This window comes from Larus michahellis, chromosome 10 (assembly GCF_964199755.1).
Source record: "Larus michahellis chromosome 10, bLarMic1.1, whole genome shotgun sequence".
In the NCBI taxonomy this organism is placed as follows: Eukaryota; Metazoa; Chordata; class Aves; order Charadriiformes; family Laridae; genus Larus; species Larus michahellis.
Window position 1 is genome coordinate 13,202,812 of NC_133905.1, and position 19,574 is coordinate 13,222,385.

The 19,574-nt window shown below is 38.9% G+C and overlaps 1 long non-coding RNA gene across 1 annotated transcript in view; it reads right to left on the reverse strand.

Moving 5' to 3' along the window:
* Positions 1-1,974: 1,974 nt before the first annotated feature.
* The window catches only part of LOC141749331 (uncharacterized), a 59,553-nt gene continuing 41,953 nt past the window's right edge, over positions 1,975-19,574 (reverse strand). Inside the window, exons 2-3 of the long non-coding RNA XR_012589321.1 lie at positions 9,932-10,039; positions 1,975-2,540 (exon numbers count right to left, since the gene is read on the reverse strand). This is a non-coding gene — a long non-coding RNA (uncharacterized LOC141749331). The remainder of the gene's footprint in view (positions 2,541-9,931; positions 10,040-19,574) is intronic.

A 19,574-nucleotide genomic window follows, 5' to 3' on the forward strand; every position in this document is an offset into this window, starting at 1 on the left:
GAAAGTTGCTCAAAGTCTACTATTATTATTGCCCTTCAGGAAAAACATCTGTGAAAACTCTGATTGCATTCACTTTAAGGCTTGCTGTTATATTTATAAACAGAACTGCTGGTGATTTGGGTTTCTCCAAAGCCAATTTTTCTGTTTATCTGCAGGAAAAAAAACACCCAATACAGAAGAACAAGTATATTTCATAGGGATGTCTTAAACAGTACAACTAGAAAAAGTTTCCCATCTGCTACAATTCCATTAAATGCTAAAAGGTGGAATTTTCAAGCTTGTGATTTGGGTGGTAAAGGTTTAAGCAGTTCTGTTCACATTTACAGTTTGCATCCATCCAGGCATATGGGGATTGTTTACAGATGCCTGAAAAAAGCCTAAATTTGTACACAGACAAGTTAATTTTTATTAATGAATTGCATTGACACATAACCTCTACTTGTATGTCACAGACTTCTGAGTACACAAACATCTTCTGATAGGGAAACATGCCATTATTAAACATCATTTCAATTTTAAAGATAATATCATAAAATTAGCTACTATGTATCTCTCTCTGGTATAAATCACACTATTTTCAGCCTATGCCTCCCTTTAAAGTAACTTTAAAATACTATGTTTCATCAAGAATTAGGTCAGTATAAAAACCTGAAAAAATCTTAAAGAAATATTTTGGTTCCAGTTATTTAGTGGAATAGTCTGGAATGGTTAGCTGGTCTTTTCCTTGATGGATACACTGTGTTTTAAGCTTACTCCTACTTAACACGACTTGACTCAGCTTGGTTGTAGTACAACCAGCACAATGCGACCTGCATAGAGGATAATTATATTCCAGTTTCATAATACTGCCAATAATTGCTTTCAACAAAAAGATAAGCTATTTTACAACTTCACTGTCAGTGGAGGGCAGGGCATATCCTCAGAAGACATGGTGTGCACTAAGAGAATCCCCTAACCCTGCACTGTTTGAACAAATCAATGATATTTGCACCTAGAAACTCAATGTCCACACAGGCAGGTACTGCTCTGTGAACTTGAGCTGATGAGAATAATAGGGATTTATACCTTTAAATAGAAAATTGCAAATGCACGTCTGGTTAAGTTAGCACGTGTTTTGCAGATGAATCTATCACTTGGTCAGCTCAAAAATTAGTGCTGGCACTTGAAAGAGATTAACTCAGGTAGGCATGCATGCCGTAGACACGCTTGTGGTATTGAATTTTAAGTGCAACTTGTATCTGTCCTGATTTTTTGGGCAATCTCAGCTTTGCTTCTGACTATTTTTAAGTGACAAATAAAATACTGTTTTCTATATAAGAGGGGAAACAATTCCAACTCAAAACAATCCTGCCTGAAGTTATGAAGAACGGTCGCAGTTCAGTGATGATAAGGACCTAAACAATTACATGAACTTCTAATGGTCAACTAGCAAAATGAGTTTCATGTCAGGACATAATCCTTTCGGGACTTCCTGGTAATTCAACACAAAAATTAAATTGCCATGTTGATCCTTTTTTTTTTTTTAAATATTCTTAAATTTTGGTCGTTTCTTTTACTAAGGTTTGACAATTTGACAGTTCTTCAGTTCTATTATAATAAAAATAATTCAGAAATATGATTCTATATTAGGAGATAGAGTGGGAAATTCCATGCTGTATAGTATAAGACCAAAGAAAAATCTAGCAAAGCTAGATTTTCTGTTTCTACCCAGAGACTGCAAGTTACTGGAACAGAAATCAAGTGTGTGGAAGGTTATGGAAACACATTTCATTTCTTCCCTTCACGCTTCTGAATAGCTGAGACAGCCCCTGAAGCTCCCGAATCGTCAGAATTAAGGCAGGAAGGGAGACGCAGTCCTCTTGGGAGCTTTTGCGGCGAGGAGGCTGCTGTGGCAAAAGCTGTCAGAGAGATGCAAGGTGAGTGCACACCTGCTGGCAACGATTCCCCTGCGGAGATGCTAATTGCAAAGCAGAGACGGGTGGTAAGTGAAAGGAGCATGTGCTTCAAGACAACAAAGAAATTATTAAAGAATGATATGATTAGTGTAGTTTTCCTTCCTGAAAAACTCCCAAAACACTCCAGTTGGGAACAGGCTTGCTCTGTAGCCAGCGAGCTGAGCTCTGCTCTCCCAAAGCGACGCAGACAGGCTGCGAGTCAGAGACGAAAGGGACCGATCTTGCTGTAATGATGGCTTTAAAGGACAAGATTGTGCTCCTATAGTGGTGAGGAGGAGAACAGGGTTCGCTGAGTATACGACTTAATAGACACCAATATGTTATGCCCTTCGTCTACAGCAATTTCTATGCACCTTATTAAAAGTAAAATAGGGCAACAGTCTTGACAGTCTGTTTTCCATCTCCTTCTCTTGATACATCATGCATCGTTTGTACATTTTTATGCTGGAGGCAAAAACGGAAAGTCTACTGCGTATGGCTTCTTCCCAGTCTTCAGTTGAAAACAAAATAAGTTGTTATTTTTCTCACAATTTCATCTGAAATTTCTTGGCCTTCTTTAATATCGAAGCTCTATTCTTGCCTTGCCTAAAAGTATCATACGAAAAAAACTTAATTGTATTAAATTACCTAATGTTTTTTCCATGAAATACTTATTCATGGCAGTGTTTGCAACATGGGAATACTTGCAGGGTTGTTTTCTTTTGATTTAACTGCAGCATAGATTTTATGAAATCTATGAGACACACATGGCAGTATGTATGCTGAGGTACTGCTGAACATACAAAACCAGAATAAATAGACATTTTTTTTCCCCTCCATATTTTACAGTATACAAAGGTATAAATCTTGTGACGTTACTCCCTGTGATAAAAGCGTTTCAATTACAAACCCCATTATTTTATACTAGACTTCAATGCCACAACAATCACTGGAAGACGTTTCTACCTCCCTGCACCCTGTGTCTTTCTACCTGCCCTGGCAAACAGCTTTCCACACTCTGTTGTCCATCAGATATATTGGAGGATGGACTGGAAAGCTGAGATACCCGCATATAGATTCACTAAGCCTTAAGAAGAAGGTCTTGCTGTTATCCAGTTATCTCAAATTACAATCCAATCCCAGCTAAGGTAAAGTGTAGATAGAGGTATTTATAATATCAAAAATAGACCACGTGGTAACAAACGACATTGGCGAATAAATAAAAGAAAAATTACTATATCTCTTCTGAGGGATCATCAGAATGTCATCTCCTGCATTTAACTTGCTAGTAAACAACTCTGCTTCATAAAAGTGTATATTTCTTCCCCCTCTTTCTTTTGATAGCAACATTTCATTCTTCTGTAAACCATACACGATACCAACATCTGTTAGCAAAATACCCACGTTTGTCTAGTGCTGGCTCTGGAGAGCAGGCAGAGCCTGCAGCAACCAGCCACTCCACAGCATTAACAGGTTTGAGGCAATGGGTATTTCATCTCTTAGAGTGCACACTGGAACACATCCAAATAGCCTTTAAAAATTATAATTGAATTTTTATATATGTAATAACCTGAATACTGAAATGCAAATTAAAAATAATTACTATTGCTGTCATATATCTATCTTCTATAGGCACGACTTGTCCTACAGCATAACAACTGATATCTGCTGCGGAGTTGGGGGATCATTTCAGCTTCAACACCTTATTTCTTCAGAAGAGGGGAGCAGAGGGGAAACAGGATGGGGGAAAACAGGATGGAGGAACATTTACCCCTATTTCCATTTAGCCATTCAAGCTGCAAATACTATTCCTGGCCTTGCAGGAGTCTGCTCATGGAGCCCTTAAACATGTAACTGCAGGTTCTCCCAGGACTGAGCGTAGTTCTTGTTTCCTCTTAAAATGCAGTGCAATCAACTGCATTTCACTGTCTATGTTCCCCCATCCATTTCATTATTCTGTTTCAGGTACAACAGGCTCAAAGAGGGATTTCCCAACCGTGCTACATCCCTCACCACTGGTGAGACAAAATTACTTCAAAGCATTATGAAAAGGCTAATTGAATAGCTAAATTTCACCTCAGACATGTGCATGTGCCCTAAGTATGAAGCCTGGCATTGCAGTAAAACAGGAACAAATTAAATCTGGTAATCCATGAGCATTGACGATGCAGGCTGAAGATGACAAATTCGTGGATCGTTGTGGCAGAGACCCCATCTGAAAGAAGAGGTAAAGCTCATTCCAGAGCAGCAGGAGAAGCATGTTTAGCTAACCTAGTGCCATCTAGTTATCCAGAAGCCTTAACAGCGCTCAAGGAACAGAGGCCAGGCACTAGTGTTTTGCCTGATTCTTTGAAGCACTTTCTGAACACCACCACTCTCATCTTTCCTGAATTCAGCCTGTGCCAGCTGCTCCTTGCCCATGAGCTCCTTTCCTCCCAGCTCCATAAACCTGACAGAGAACGTGAGAAGTTTGCCGAGTTGATCCATAAACTCTATCTTTCCAAGAAAACGCCATCTGCATTACGTGCTAAAATTAACCTAATTGGTTGCCACACACAGAGCATGATATGCTCTGCTTGATAAAGTAACAAATGTATTAGTAGATTTAAACTGTTCCGTTATTCTCTATTACAGAAAGCGTGCTCACCCTATTAAACTGGTGGCATTAGAGCCGCTCTGCTGACTGCACAACGGGAAACGAGGAGCCTGCTCTTACATGCTGAGTAAGGTGACCGAGGCCAGCCCCAAGAATCATGCCTCAGAATTAACCAAAAGGCAACAAACCTATTTAAAATACAAATTCTGACCTTTCACATCTCTTGAAAGTTATTTGCAAATAAAGCTTCGCTTCTCTAAGCCTCAGAGAAAGACATGGATATTGAATAGTACATCTTTTGTATCGATTTGTGCTTCCTATGACAACACTGTTATTTTTCTTCAGATCCTTTATGTAGAATGACCCTGGTCACCAGCAGAGCTTCACAGCTGGAGAATTAGGACACTGCAATCAGTTATTTCCCCTTTTCTGGATAAGACAAGTAGCGAACCAGAGACGATACAAAGAACAGTTCAAAGGAGCGAGCACTTCATGTGATTACCCCGTCTGCACCAGCACAGGGAGCTGCCAACACGGGAAATGGAGCCCCTGGTTCATCCCTAATCCCTTCAGCAGCCCATGAAGCAATCAAAGAAAACGTCTACTTTTCCTAAAAAACACTTTCTCACAGAATTAGATGCTAGCACGTTTGGTGTGAAGTAAGAGCTGAGATGCTACAGTAAAGAAATACAACAGAACTGTTTAATATATTAAATGATGCTATATTGGATAAATTTCCATTTTAATTTGAAACTCATTTGATATTAAAGGCAAGTTTAAAAAGTTATTATCTAAGGTTTAATTGAATACATTATGTTTGTAGCCTTAGGTATTGCAGGTAGTTCTTTAATATTTCCTGCAATATATTGAGATCATGGAGCAATCATTTCATTCCGCTTGAAGAATGTTCCAGAGGTAACTACGCAAAAGAAATTTAGAAAATGCAAAAGTTTTGGCTGTTGAGTGAAAGATGTGTATGTGCTGTTTCAAAGAGGCAAGACTCAGGTTATGCAAAGCCCTCACCACCTTTGCTCTAACAGCAATGGATTTGGGCTCATTTACAGGGAACTTTCAAAGTTTTAGTTGTACGTGAAAAACATATGGACTGTCATTAGTGCGTTATTGAGTCCACTCTTGACAGTCGGATACCACATTAAAAATAGAAGTCCTTTCAAGCTGCAATATGGGTGTTTGGAACAATATCAGATATTTTCCTTCAAAGGTGTAAAATATCAAATGGCCCCAAACATTTAAATGGGGGAGCAACTTCCCTCTACCCCACATGATGGAGGAGGTCTGTAGTATGAGTTCCAGCTGTGGAGAACCTCTGTCCTCTGGCATGTTAGCAGAGGGTCTGCAGACAAATTGCAAGCATAGGCTAGGAATAATTAAATTTCCAGTCCTGCGCCTAAAGAGGCAGAGATTTGGTGGGGAGTAATGACTCCCCTTAGTTTCCTCAGCACCTTTTTTTCTTTCTACAAACACCAAGGTAGCCAAAGTTACAGAGTTTCAAGAGACCAAAGCTCACCAGTGTCTAAGGGGCTGTGTAAAGCCAGAACCATTTTCCTGATGATGCAGAAATTGCGTCATGTTGCTCAGTTCCAGTTTGGGGACTGCGGTCCCCTTGTCTCCCTCTTGTAAACGCGTTTTCTAAGGCCAGTGGGTTGAGGTCTCACTCAACCAGATGAACACCTTTGTACACCTCCTGATGCTGCTCACAGGGGACAAACAGGGTCAGATAGCTGAAGGGCTAAAGGTGAGCAGTCAAGAATACTGTTAGAAGATCTAAACCACTTCACCCTCCCGCTAACACACACACACAGAGTATTTCTGCACATAGACAAGCTGGTGACATTTCTCCAGCCCAAATGCTTCTCATGCCAATCGCTCATGAAGTACTACAGGAGCGATCTGGACCTTGCCACAAATAATTTCACCTTTCCAATCTCACCGTATTACCCAGTCCCAGAAGTATTTGACTGACTTTCAGTGAGGCTTAGCCTCCTACAAGCCAGTTTTCTGAAATCAGTACTTAATGATACAATTAATTTGCTAAATTGCTTAGGTACTTTTGAAAATACCAAATGGCTCCTACTTTCTTTCCCCCCGCCCCCCGACATGAATTCTTTAAAAAAAAAAAAAAAAAGCAGCCCTGGACTTTCAGGTATTTTTAAAATTACCCAGAATTTCTACCCTGATTCAAATGTTACTGTCTATGCTTTTCTTTCATCTTTAAGCACGCAAATCCAGGAAGCAGATTCCACATCTTAGTTCAGTACTTTCTGTATGGCATATCTTGTGCAAGCCCAAGCCTGAGCATCGTTAAAGCAAAAGAAAACTGCAAGTAATGCACAAAAACGTTTAAGTCATAAAAATGTCTTCTGGAAAACGATTAGATGGAACAATCATTTGATGCAGCACAGGCAACATAGCTCCTTATTTCCTTCAGTGCACATGAAAGGTCTTCTGAACTAGAGTTTCTGGTTTTGCTAAATGACCAGAGACCATGATGGTAGTTAAAATTCAAGGCTGTGGAGGACTAGCACAGTATCTTTTGACTCCTTGTCTTCAGTTCCTCTCATTCCTTGATAGTGCTGTGTTCTCCAAATGTTTATTTAACTTCAAGTGTTTGCTTAATTAAAAGCAGTCTTTGCAATGGAAATATACTGCCTGGTGTCTGTGTAATTTATCGTGAATTGAGAAGAGGGGCCACAAGGAAGCCAAGTTAGGGTATTACAGAAATACTCTACACTGAGCAAACAAAAAGATACAGAGTTTTCATTTTTTGTTCAATCATTTTAAATGAAGGCAAACTTTTTCCTTGCCATTTAATTTTAAATTAGTCTAATCAGACATCTGCTAGGATCTGTCTGAATTAACAAAACCGAACACAAATCTGATATGAGCACTCAAGTACTGCTTCCCTCAAATCACATTAACTCACATGGACACTCTGTGGAACTAATTGAACATCCCTAGCACAATATTCTAGACTTTCTGATTTAACTTTATTATAGTCAGAAGAAATAACAGTATAGAAGGAAACATGTTGCTAAGGTCTCGGCAGCATGCAGTTCTGAAGCAGTTCAATAAAAGCAGGCTGCTTATCCTACTTCATTATCTTTATTATTGCTACTTTAAGATGTAAAGAGAGTTTCCTCACAAGTCAGGAAAGCAGAGTTCGTCTCAAAGGTTTTTGTTTTCTTTTGAATAGCAAGATACAGTTTACTTCTTAGAACTCCATCAGAATTTTATTATTGCCAGTCCAGGGAATTTTCATATTGTGGCAATCTCCTCTTCCCGTGACACACTATGATCGCAACTTTCAGCATTTACTAAAGGTTTTGAAATTGCTCTGCAACATTGAGGAGTATTCTGCTGACTCTGGACATATTCTGTACTAAACATCTGTTGCAAAACTCCCGAAATTATACCAGAGCTACATGCAGTCACGCAGGTGGCCTTTTCAGGTCTATGTTCCCGTCCCACCCAGCAGACAAGACTTTCAAAGAGAGGTTAACAAAACCAAGGGACTTTTTTTGTGTGTGTTTGTGGGGTTGATAATTGCACCCACACAATGATCATCTGAAAATCCCACTGATTTCTACTGTCATATTGCCAGTTTATATCTACAACGAGTGATACTTTAGTATTGGTTAAAAAAAAAAAGAGTTCTGAATAAAAAGACAAGTTTCCTTACTTATTTTTAACCAACAGGTTTTTTTACCGAGACTTTTAAAGGCATATAAATGTCAACTTGTAAAATCTACAGGTAGAATAACCTCAAGAATTCTGTGACGTATGGTAAAAGAAGCAGGTTTAAGCTCTTACCATCTTTATCTACCACTGGGTGTTCATGGGCTTTAGAGGATGAGCTAAAAGAGAAGGTTTCCTTCTTGGGGCATTCCTGTTTCTCGAGGTTACTGTCAAAACTGTATAAGGAACAACTGTGAAGCTTTCATGATTTTTTTCAGGTACCAATTCCTCTACAATAAAAAAAAAAAAAAAAAATAGAGCCTAAATGTCCGTCCGTGTCCCCCCCCCACTGTTTTTTTTTTAATGAGTAATGGGAAATGAGGAAGAATCAATCATTGGCAAAGTAAAAGATGTTTAATATTGATTGTTCTTCTGAAGGATGACAAAGCTTTTCTCATGGTCTTTGGGGGACACGGGGAGGGGATAGCTTATAGATTTGTTTTCCTTCGTGTATTCCCAAAGGAGTAAGGAAAAGATGAGGCTATGATAGATAATAATTCTGCGAGGAATGACTAATGAGTAACTGAACTGCCTTTGTAGCAGTAGTGAAGAAAGTAATAACCAGAGTAATTGGGTTTATTGGGTTTCTGCTTAGCACACATCCAGTCGTCTCTTTAACATCCTGGCCCTTCAAATCACTTTTATGCTCTGTGTCTTTCCTTTTATTTTTATTACGTCTGACTTGAGTTATTTCATGACATTTGACCTTGTATTCTTAATCTCATCTACTTGTTCTGAATAGTTCATCTTCTTTATTTTCCTTCGATAACTGTTCTGTCAAACAGCCCACGTAAACATAACATCTTAGTCTGTAATCCAGCCCCTGGCTGACTCAGAGAGTGGATATACATTAATACAGCCCCAACAGCTCAATTTCTTCTTCTCAGAGAAATTGGCTAAAGAAATAATACTCTAGGATAAATTTTGAAGAAGTGCATGACCCTTTTGCACAAATCACAATGGTAACCCTGTGATAAAATTAATTACAACTTCCATTTTCAGCTAAATGTGGGTTTTTTTTAAAACAGGTAGGAAACAGCAAGAGCTATACGTAAGTTAGAAAAAATAGTTACTGTTTGCTATGTTTTTTTCTAAAAGGCTTTTACACTCCTGCTGTGAAAATATATCTCTGCAGAAATGTATTCTTGCAAGGAAGAAAATCCTGCATTTCATATTTCCTGTCAGTGACATTCCACTTCCCCAAGAGCAAACCAGACATTTCATTCCGTCCTAATGACACAGTAGCTGGTTGTTCCCTAAAGCTGGGTGGTTTGCATAGGGAATTTATTCCTCTTGCAATATTATGTCATGCTGTTTCAACAGGATCTCCCTTTGGGGAAGTGTTTTCAGACCCCACTCGTGCTGCCAGCATATTTGGTACTTCTATTCACAGATTTCCCAGTGGTGCCTCATTTCACAGTCACTGCAAAGGCATGGCTCGTGGTTTCTTATTTCCACTACGTACGCTCTAGTCCCAGTTGGCATCATTCCCTCTTGAGAGAAAACTGATCATCCAAATGATGTTTTGTCTAACTATTATTGTGTCCCCCCTAACAATAATTTCAGTGTCTTAGATAGATTCTTCTAGGGAGAGAGAGACACAGTTGCAAAGCCACCTATATAAAAGGGAAACTGTGTTGCTTACCTCCTTTCTGAAAGGCTGTGAGATGAACCGATGAATAATATTGCTGGAAGAGCTAAGCACCCTTTTGATACTCCATTTGCTTCATGGGTTTATTTTCCCTGCAGCTCTCTGCAAAGGAAAATAAATAAATTAACATGTAATCCACCCGAGGCCTGACAATTGCCACTTGACCTTCTAGTTACAGACTACGTAAAGCCACTTAAATAAGGCGACCTGTAATTCAGTGAAGGAAGAGAAAGGCGCAAAGAGGATTTCAGAATGTTCATAGTGGTCACGTTTGCTCTTCACCCTTTAAAGTACAGTCTCTTGGGGATGAGCTCAGTTTCCATGCAACAAGGTCTGCAGCGCAAATAGTCCTGCAGTTTCTGTGTAATGGTTATGGAAACCTTATTTGAAAAGTTAGGCACCTTCTCCAGCTCAACTACAATGCATGTTCTTTCTGCTCAGGCATAAGAATACATGTTTGTGTTTTCTACATAAAGGCATTTAAGAAAGTTCATCCTCACTGAAACTATAGAACAAACATATCACCAAGTCAGTCCACTACGGCAATTCAGAGTTTTTTGAGGATAGCAATGCTCGGGCTGTGCCTCCAACTGTGATGACCACCACACTATGACCATATGATATACACCTCTGATAATTAAGCTATGTAAAGTTTCCCGAAAATTAAGAATAATGAATAGATAATATAGTAAAAAAATCCAATATATAGGTGTTATTAGGAGGCTTAATTAATTTAGAACATCACTTTGAAGTCAGCAGGTGCAAAGCAGGGCTCTGAAGACAGGCTGGCGAAGCCCTGCTTCCCCAGGAAGTCCCCGAGGGGTCTTATTAGCATCAATTTCTCGTTACAGAATGTTCAATTGGGATGTGGATTAACACTGGTTCTGTGGGTGTTCAAACATTTTGTGTTACATTTCAATGGTTGTGTGCACATCATTAGACGTAGATCAGAAAAAAAATAAGTATTTCTAACAGAAAAATTATATACAATAAAAGAGATTAATCAAGTTTCATATAATACAGAGATCATTCAAGTTCTTATACTTCCTAGATTCACTGTAGCTATTCAATGAGCACAGTCTTACAGTGGCCTTCCTCCTTTATCCACTATATCTCGAACCGAATCCCCTTTGCTTTGTGCACTAGCATCCTCCAGTTCTGTTAATAGAAAGATCTCGGCACTTTTCAAATCCAGAGAATGTGGCTGCAGCAGAAACAATACATACAAGAGTGGGTGCCTTCAATTATAGAGAATAACCAGTGAAAGTAGGAAAAGGGACCAATGATAATAAGTATAACAGTAACTGTATTAGGCCAACAGGGTCAACAGCTAATCTTGCTGCAGTCTGAAAAAGGTTATTTTAATTCCAGTAATTGGCCCCAACCACCAGCAACAATTGATGTGCTGCCACTTTTATCTGCTTGCTGCTCACCATGTTCATGCGCAGCTGCACTGCAAGATGAACACAAATTACCTGCTGAAGTCAATGAAAGTGATTGCTTCTGCTCACATTATTGATCAGTTGTGTTGCTTATACAAAGCTTCAGTCATTGTACCATCTCTAGCTTATTGAAGATGAGTCGTCTGTAGGTACCACGGTATTCCGAAAGCCAGGGAACAGGCTAATTGTTATTATACTAGCGATCATTATTATGATTATTTTTCTTAATGACTAACATTTATATGACGCTGATCATGCAGTTACCCTACGGCAGTCTGCAAGCTTCACAAAAGGTTTTACAAATGGTATTTCTCAGCTTGAAAGCATTATTATTACTTAGCGACTACTTGTAATGTGGCCTAGGGCCAAAAGAAAGATCAGGATTATCTTTAATAAGTGTGTACGGCTTTTTTTTTTTTTTTGATCACAGACAAAGTGTCACGTCCTTCTAACTTTAAATGCACAAACTATTCAATGGGACCTACTATGAATTATCCCATGTGGATGCATGGGGAGTCACAGTCGGTGAGGGACATGCTGTAGGTTTCCAGTTTACCAGCACCATAACTGAAAATCAAGAGAGTCCCCAAGGGCTGTCACAGTTCACAGACGTTCACGTGTGTGGGTCAGCCATCGAAGAACAAGCCTGGCCACCGTCTCAGGAGACTCCTTTTCACTTTCAACTTTTTGGGGAGTATAAAACTCCTGACATACACATTCAGTAACTTGGTTAAATGGAGTGGACGTAACACAGAATTATGCTTTTGTGTGAATACTTGAGTTCCGCGTCAGAAATATTGTTGTCATTAATCTTTTATATTGGACTCCAATTCCTCAGCAGAATAAAAGCGGACAGAGAACCACGTACATCAAGTTCCTTTTTCAACCTCTGCCTGAATTAACTTGGTGTCTGTACAGACCCATCCCTGCCATCACAGGTACCTTCCACTGGGATCTAGATTTTAGCTCCTGTTCCAGGAAACACATTGTCTGTTACTTAACTTTTCTACTGCTTAGCGCTAGAAAAAGTGCACAAAAATATTTAAGTGCTATTGAGTTTGAGGCATTACCTTATGAAACATGGAATACTAAATAACCATATTTTTATATCTATTATGTTTAGATGAAGTTTCCAGAATTATAACTCATGGAGAAAAACTTGATATATAATAACATGTAATAACAGAATAAGAACCTGAAACCAGGATGTCTTGAAATTTAGGAAGCTCCAGTGGACAGGGGTTTGTCTGCCTTGATGGAAGGAGTTTCAAGTTCAGAGTCAAGAACTGTTATGTCCAGTCAATTAATAATTTGAAAATTTGAGTGCTTGGCTATCGTTTGTCCCACAAGCAGGAGCACAGGGAGTTAGCAGCAGCCTGTGTGAGAAGCCTGCCTTTTCACAAAATTAGGTCACTTCTAAATGTCTTTTCTTCCCGGTGCTTTAACTTCATATTTGTGTGCTAAGGTGGAAGTAATTAATTACAGAGGTTTCAGTGGAGCTGAGAGCTCTTCACTGCAAAGCACCTTACTATCGGGTGTAAATAAAGCAACTCAAGAACCTTGGACCCACTCCAGGAGTAATGCCTGTCTCCTTCCTTTATGGATACTCAGGGAGCGTTGTCCCCATTCCCCCCGAAAAGATTTCAGGAAATTATTTTTTCCACCTGATTATTTGGCCAATTCCCCATAGCAGAGATAAGAACTGCAGCATATGCATTTTGCAAATTATGGATCTCTGTTACCCTGGTACTTGTAGAAAGGGACTCCCTTTCTACAGGAGCATTTCAGCCTAAACAGCTGGAGTACTTCTCTAACCACGTAAAAGATAAATTAAATTAGATTAGAAAGTTCTGTTCAGCAAGGAGAAATTTAGCCGTCTATCTTCATGCCACACATGAGATGACAAAACTTTTTAATTTTACTTGTTAAGCTTCTCACTGGTTTAGACGGAAAAAAATAAAACCCACCCCACACAAATTTGGGGTTTGTTTAGTTTGGTTTTGTTTTTGTTTTTTTTAAAGTAGCAACTGGCTAGAAATTCTGCCATGAACTCCTGCAATTTCATGGGCTTTGGAACTGTGGGTGAAAAAGGTTAGGTTTGTGTTGTTTCTATGCCATTTTCTAAGCTGTTTTGTTTGAAACGTTGGGGTAAGAGATGATTTCCACCAAAAAAAGTATTTATCTCTATGCTTAGACCATAGGTCTAATCTGGGAGAAAACATGACTAAGCCCTCCATTGATTCCGAATAAGACCCGTGAGCTGGTAACTACTCCCATGTATCAAAGAGAACAGAATTATTTCCAAGTTTTGGTAGTTATGCAGTCCCTGGTGTTTCAGGGATTGGTGGCCAGTTATTAATTTTGAAGCTGGTACCACTCTGGGTCTGTTGCCTGGCAAAAAACAAACAAACACACACCAACACACACACACAAAACCAAAAAAAAAAAACCAAAACCAAACTCCACATGTGTTTCCATTTCTCTGGAGGTAGCAGAAATAAAGCCAGGCAATATTGTACCCCAGTCCTGCACAAAGATGTCCCCAAGCAGCTTCTGCTGGGATAACAGGACTGACCTGCGCTACACTTTTTGAGCTTGTATTAGTTTAACTTCCGTGTTGCTCCCTGCCAAGTGCTGCTGGTTTTGTCTGGTTTGAGCATTCCCAATGGGGTGGTGGGGGGTGTCCCTGGGTGCAAAGGATGCCCACAGCAGCCACACACACCCCCAGTGCAGCAGCCGGATGGGGATGGGAACACTGTCTGCCTCCTCCTGCACATCCTGACAGTATTTGCCAGTTTTTTAATACTTCAGAGAAAACAGACTTAGAGCAGATAGGCATTTCTTAACTTTACAATGACTTTCAGAATGATTTGGGTAAATCTGTAACAAACAAGTACAGAAAGGCTTTTGTATTTTTAGGAATTAATATCTACAGAAAAAAGAGAAAAAAAAAAACAACCATGTTTACCAAAGCTCCTCTCAGATCTGTTTCTGACGACAGTTATCAAGGCAAAATCCCAGACTCTTACACATTCTGCAGGCTATACGAGAGTGTGGAAATGGAAAGATAGCTTAATTTATCACCTTTCTTTCATGTTTAACTGTGGGTTTATGTGTTGTTTTCTGCCTAATTGAATGCAGATGAAAAAGGAAAATATGTTAGAAGTATTCACACCAATCAGTTGGATAAACAAAGGTTGTAAAAACACAATTGTATGTATTTTTGCTAATTACTACCGTAACATGGGGGGTTGTCATCAATTCTGTTCTTTATTCAGATAAAGGGGAGCATGTTCCAAACAGTGATGACTATTCGATATTTCAGTCACATAAAACGTGGTTTGCACATGGTTTGGTTTTTAGATCAAAAGCTTAATTCATAAATAAAATGAAACGTTAGAAGGTGTGTTCAGTCTTGCAGTTCTTTATAAATGAACTGGGAATATAGTGGCTATTACAAGTTTCCTATACAATTATTCCAGGACTGTTTTCTGATCTCCAAAAGAAGGCATGGGGGAAGGTGCAATTTTGGGGGAAAAAAAAAATTAAATAGCAATGCACTATTGAAAGAAAATGAACATATAATAGCCTAGTGCATTTTCATGTCCTTTTCCAGAGGATTTTTTCCTGAAGGATGGAGAAAAGGAAGATATTTTATAACTCCCTTCAATTCACCAATATTCACTCTTTATGTACTACATCCTCAGTTTGCACATGCTGGAATAACTCTGATTTTGCAAGCTGAACTATATTAATTTTTGCTACCGGGAGCTTTGGCCGATTGGTCAGTTCTGGAGAGCAATACCAAACTCCTCATTGCTGTCCACGCATTTTTAAGACAATGCATTTGCTTTTGTGTGGATTCTTACCAGTGGGAACCTCTCCACCAGCAGAGAGGCCGCATCAGCGGAGCTGGTGACATTAAAGTTCGACCAAGGCTTTGCTCAAGGGGTAGATCGGCGCATCGATAGCTACTGTGGCAAGTGCTAGACCCTTCCCAGTCATAGGCACAAGGTGTGGGAAGGACATAGCAAGGACATAGTTTTATATCAGCACCAGGTGGTGATTGACAGCTGGCAAAACATGAGAGAGTTGTTCTAAGGACTAGATTTGTTGCGGATTTTGCCCCAAGTTGCTTTACGGAATTGGAGTCTCATGAAAAAAGAGACATAAAACAATCTTTGTCATTCAAAAGGGTAAGTTGTCTGATGGATCATGAAGATGACAGACAGTTATCTCCTTAGAAAAATCTGATGCCTGACAAAATGATGGACATTGTGATTAATGACACGGAGGGATTACGGCAGGTTAATGAGGTAAGCCTATCTTGCCACATGAGCAAAATATCATTATGACTTTTTAGGCAGACAAATAACAATTCTCCTTACATGCTACATTTACAGTTTTTATTTTTGCAAGTGAAAACACCCTTTAAAATGATTACAAGTTTTATCTGGCTACTTAAATATATTTACAAATCATCCACAAGCTTTCTGCTTGGTCTCTAATTGAATCTGTAAAGTTAAATATAGGTTCCACTTCTAATCATGCAAGCATCACCTTTAAGTCTCTGTCCTCAAAAAGATCCCTCAAGACCAATGAATGCTCCATCTACGTCCATCTCACCGACAGTATGACAAAAGCACACACTCGAGCAGAGATTGACAAGCCCTGACAACACAGGCAGTTTGCCCCGCTCAGTTCCCGGTCCTGCCCGCTCAGACCCAGCTGCTCCCTGACACACAGGACCCATGAACTGCTGCTTTCCTACAGCACGGACGGAAGGGGTAATTTCCATCAAACGGGCAGGGGAAGACAGCTGGCAGAGGCTACAGACAAACCTTCGGCTAGGAGAGTTTGGGACATCGCTTTATGGCCCATCTCTGTCTATGTTGGCATATATGAAAATAAAGTCACATTTACAGCTAAGTTTAACTTCAGTGAAAGTCATCAACAAACTAGGTATCTGCTTCTGCTGGTCAGGCTGCTCAGTTTAATGTTGGCTAAAAACTTTTAAATTATGCATAAGATGGGTACCTTTATCATCAGAAATAATACAGCTTGTGCATATGCGATAAAAGCTAAAGTTTTGTGCTGTTCTGAGGCTCAGTTCAGGTTGTATTGTGATAAATATCTAAGTAGAACATAACTCTCAGAATGTATTAAGCAAATTAGGATGAAGCATATTATGACGCTTCAAAACAACAAACTCAGAAAGCACTCACAATAAAACGAGGTAGTTATTAGTAATATAAAACAGTTAGTGATTAAAGATTTAACATGTTGTCTTGGACTCACAATACAGCCATTCTGAAAATCAGTAATATGCTTGTAGGATTTATAATTCCTTATGGAAAGCATTATAATTCATTTTGAAGAAATTAAGCCCATTTGATCTTGATATCATTTCAAAGAATTTATTGAAGCTTATTAAGAGCAGAACATAGATATATTTTTTTGCCATGAAATTAGTGGTGGATCTTATGAGATAATGAAAAGCATTTTTTTTGCAAAAGTATAAGATCTAACAAGAACAACTAAGAATTTAACTGGAATTTTAAAAAATAGCTTTGGAATACACCTTATCAATCAATGTACTTCTAAACCAACCATGTTTGTAAGAGATAAACAATGAATAACCCCCTTAATCCACAGTCTAGAAGCTTTCCTGTTAACATTAATATGCCTTCCCATTTACCATTCCATATATCTATTATTTTCATCTGAAATCATTTAGAACTCTGAAAAAAATCTGAACAATAATTTTGACATAAAGCACATAAAAAAAATCAGATGCATATTTGCATACAAGTTGAAGTTAAATTTCTTTCACGTTTTAGAACAAGCTTGATTCTGTCACCTTTATTCAAAGAAAGTCATCATCTAAGCCTAATCTGCCAAAATATCACGGCACTAAAAACGCGGAAAGGTGCTCAGTAGGACTTTCAAAAGCAGCTCCCTGATTAACTCATTCTAGCATCAGTGCTTTTATTTGAGTAATAAAACTAAATAATTAAAGATACACATGCAACCACATATGAGAATAAACATGTCATGACAGTGCTCTAGGCAGGTGTTATGCAGCTAAGCTCCTTTGAAACTTCCATTTGATAGATCTTTATATTTATTTAGATGTATGACTATTTTCAAGACTTTGCTCTTCGGCTTCTGTGTTTTCCTGGACCTACCTGCAAAATAAAGATAACCCCTATCTATTGTAAAGATTTCATATATTAAAAGACTCTGCTGTGCTCAGACACCAGAGTAAAAGGTTTGTTAACACCTGAACAAATCAGAGACAAGAAACTGCAAATGAAAACATAACTGTATCGTACCTTATAGTATTTTTAGGAAGTGAAGAATTGATATATCAGAGTTTAGAAAATTGGGAAGAACTGGAAATGTTTCTGGATCGGAAAAGAATAGTTCTGGTTTTCCACCAGATGTGGCATATTCTAAGGTAAAATATTTAAAGAAAAAAAAGGTTTGTTTTTTTTAATTTAAATAAGATGGAATTCACTCAGGCCCTTTGTTCTCCAAATTTAAGTCAAATAATTGTTATTTTCACCAGTTGTGCCCTTCCTCCACTGCATTGCTGATACAGCTATGGCTGATGTAGCAGCTTTGCCCCCTGCGTATTCTCAAAGAGCCAGTAAACACTTTCTCTTGGATGCCCTGTTAGCCCCAAGAGCAGAAACTGGAGACGTCAAGGTCTTTGGAAAAAGGACATGCCAGTGCATTACCTTGAACCCCCACAGATCTGCCATAGGCCTTACTTTGAGACAGAAAGTGAGAGATTAGGGATAACAGAAATGATGGCTATGAAGGAATAATCCCTCTGGACGTTTGCCTTCCTGAAGCTTAAATCCCCCTCTGCCTCCCCCTCCAGCCTCAAATCACCAAGGACTGGTTCAGCATCGGTTTCTGTAAATAAATGTTGTAGGGTGGAAGGAGCAAATCCTTCATTACCTTTTATGAGTAACCCATTTGGTGACCTTGAGGCAGTTACACAACCTTGTTTCGCAATCGCACTGAGCCAGAAAGGGGGGTGAAACGAGGACCACACTCAAAGCCAGCTGCGACAATTCATCCTGTCTTTCTCTGGTAGACTGATTGCAATACATGTTGCAAATAGATTAGTTTGTCTGGGAGCAATCTATTTTTGGTTACCAATTTGTAATCTGAAATTACAAAAATATTATTGTTTAAGGAAAATGTGAAATGACCAATGTAGGCTGTCGAAGTGTGATATTAATGCCACTTTGGTCCAAGCTGATATTATAAAGTGAGATATACGTCTCAGGCTTTTGAGAAATGATCCACAGGAAGTATTGAAGGGCAAACTCAGGTGTTTTGGAAGCTGATTCCGTGTTTGCTAAAGAGCAGGAGTGGTGGATATAAGCAGCATATCTCTCTAGAGCTTCTGCATCTGTCAAATAGGTCTGAAACTCATGAGAACGGCCTCGCCTGGGAACACCCACCCTTCCCACCAATGCTGAGCTGCCATTGCTTCTTAGGATGAGCTCAAAGTAGTTTGAAACTTAAGCAGCTCATTGTAACCACGGCGCAATGGTGTGTGAATGGGATCACTGCTGAAATAAAACAACTGATTATTTTGAAAAGAGAATATTCAATCCAATCACATGTAATGACTATCACTTGAAATTTCATTTACTCTGGCATTCTCAAGCACTAAGAATAGGCAAATATGAACTATTATCTCCATTTTTATGCCATCTTAATTTTGCGTATTTTGTGCTGCAGTGAATCACAGTATTTTTAGACTCTGAAAAATAACAAAAGTCTTTGGCAATGGCATGAATATTTGCATGTAGAAAAAATGGGCAGGTGCAGCTGAAGCATCATCTGCAGGTAGAAAAAAAATCAGCTGCATCAATACCTTGAGAAATAGTTTAAGTATTTTGCTAGGCCTACCTGGTTCTAACTTTTCATATGGAGTAGTGTCACAGAAGTCCTTCAAGGTAATCATTGCCATAAGTACCATACTTAATCCAAACATTGCTGAAATAATCCTTTTGCACAAACTAAATACACAAAATCTCCTATGAAGACTTTTCATAATTTTGAAAAGGTGTACTTGAATGCTTACAAGTCAATGGTACCTTCGACTTGCCAACAGCGGTTATTCATTGATCGCTCTGTGTGTCTTAAATTAGGGACAGTCATAAGGATGT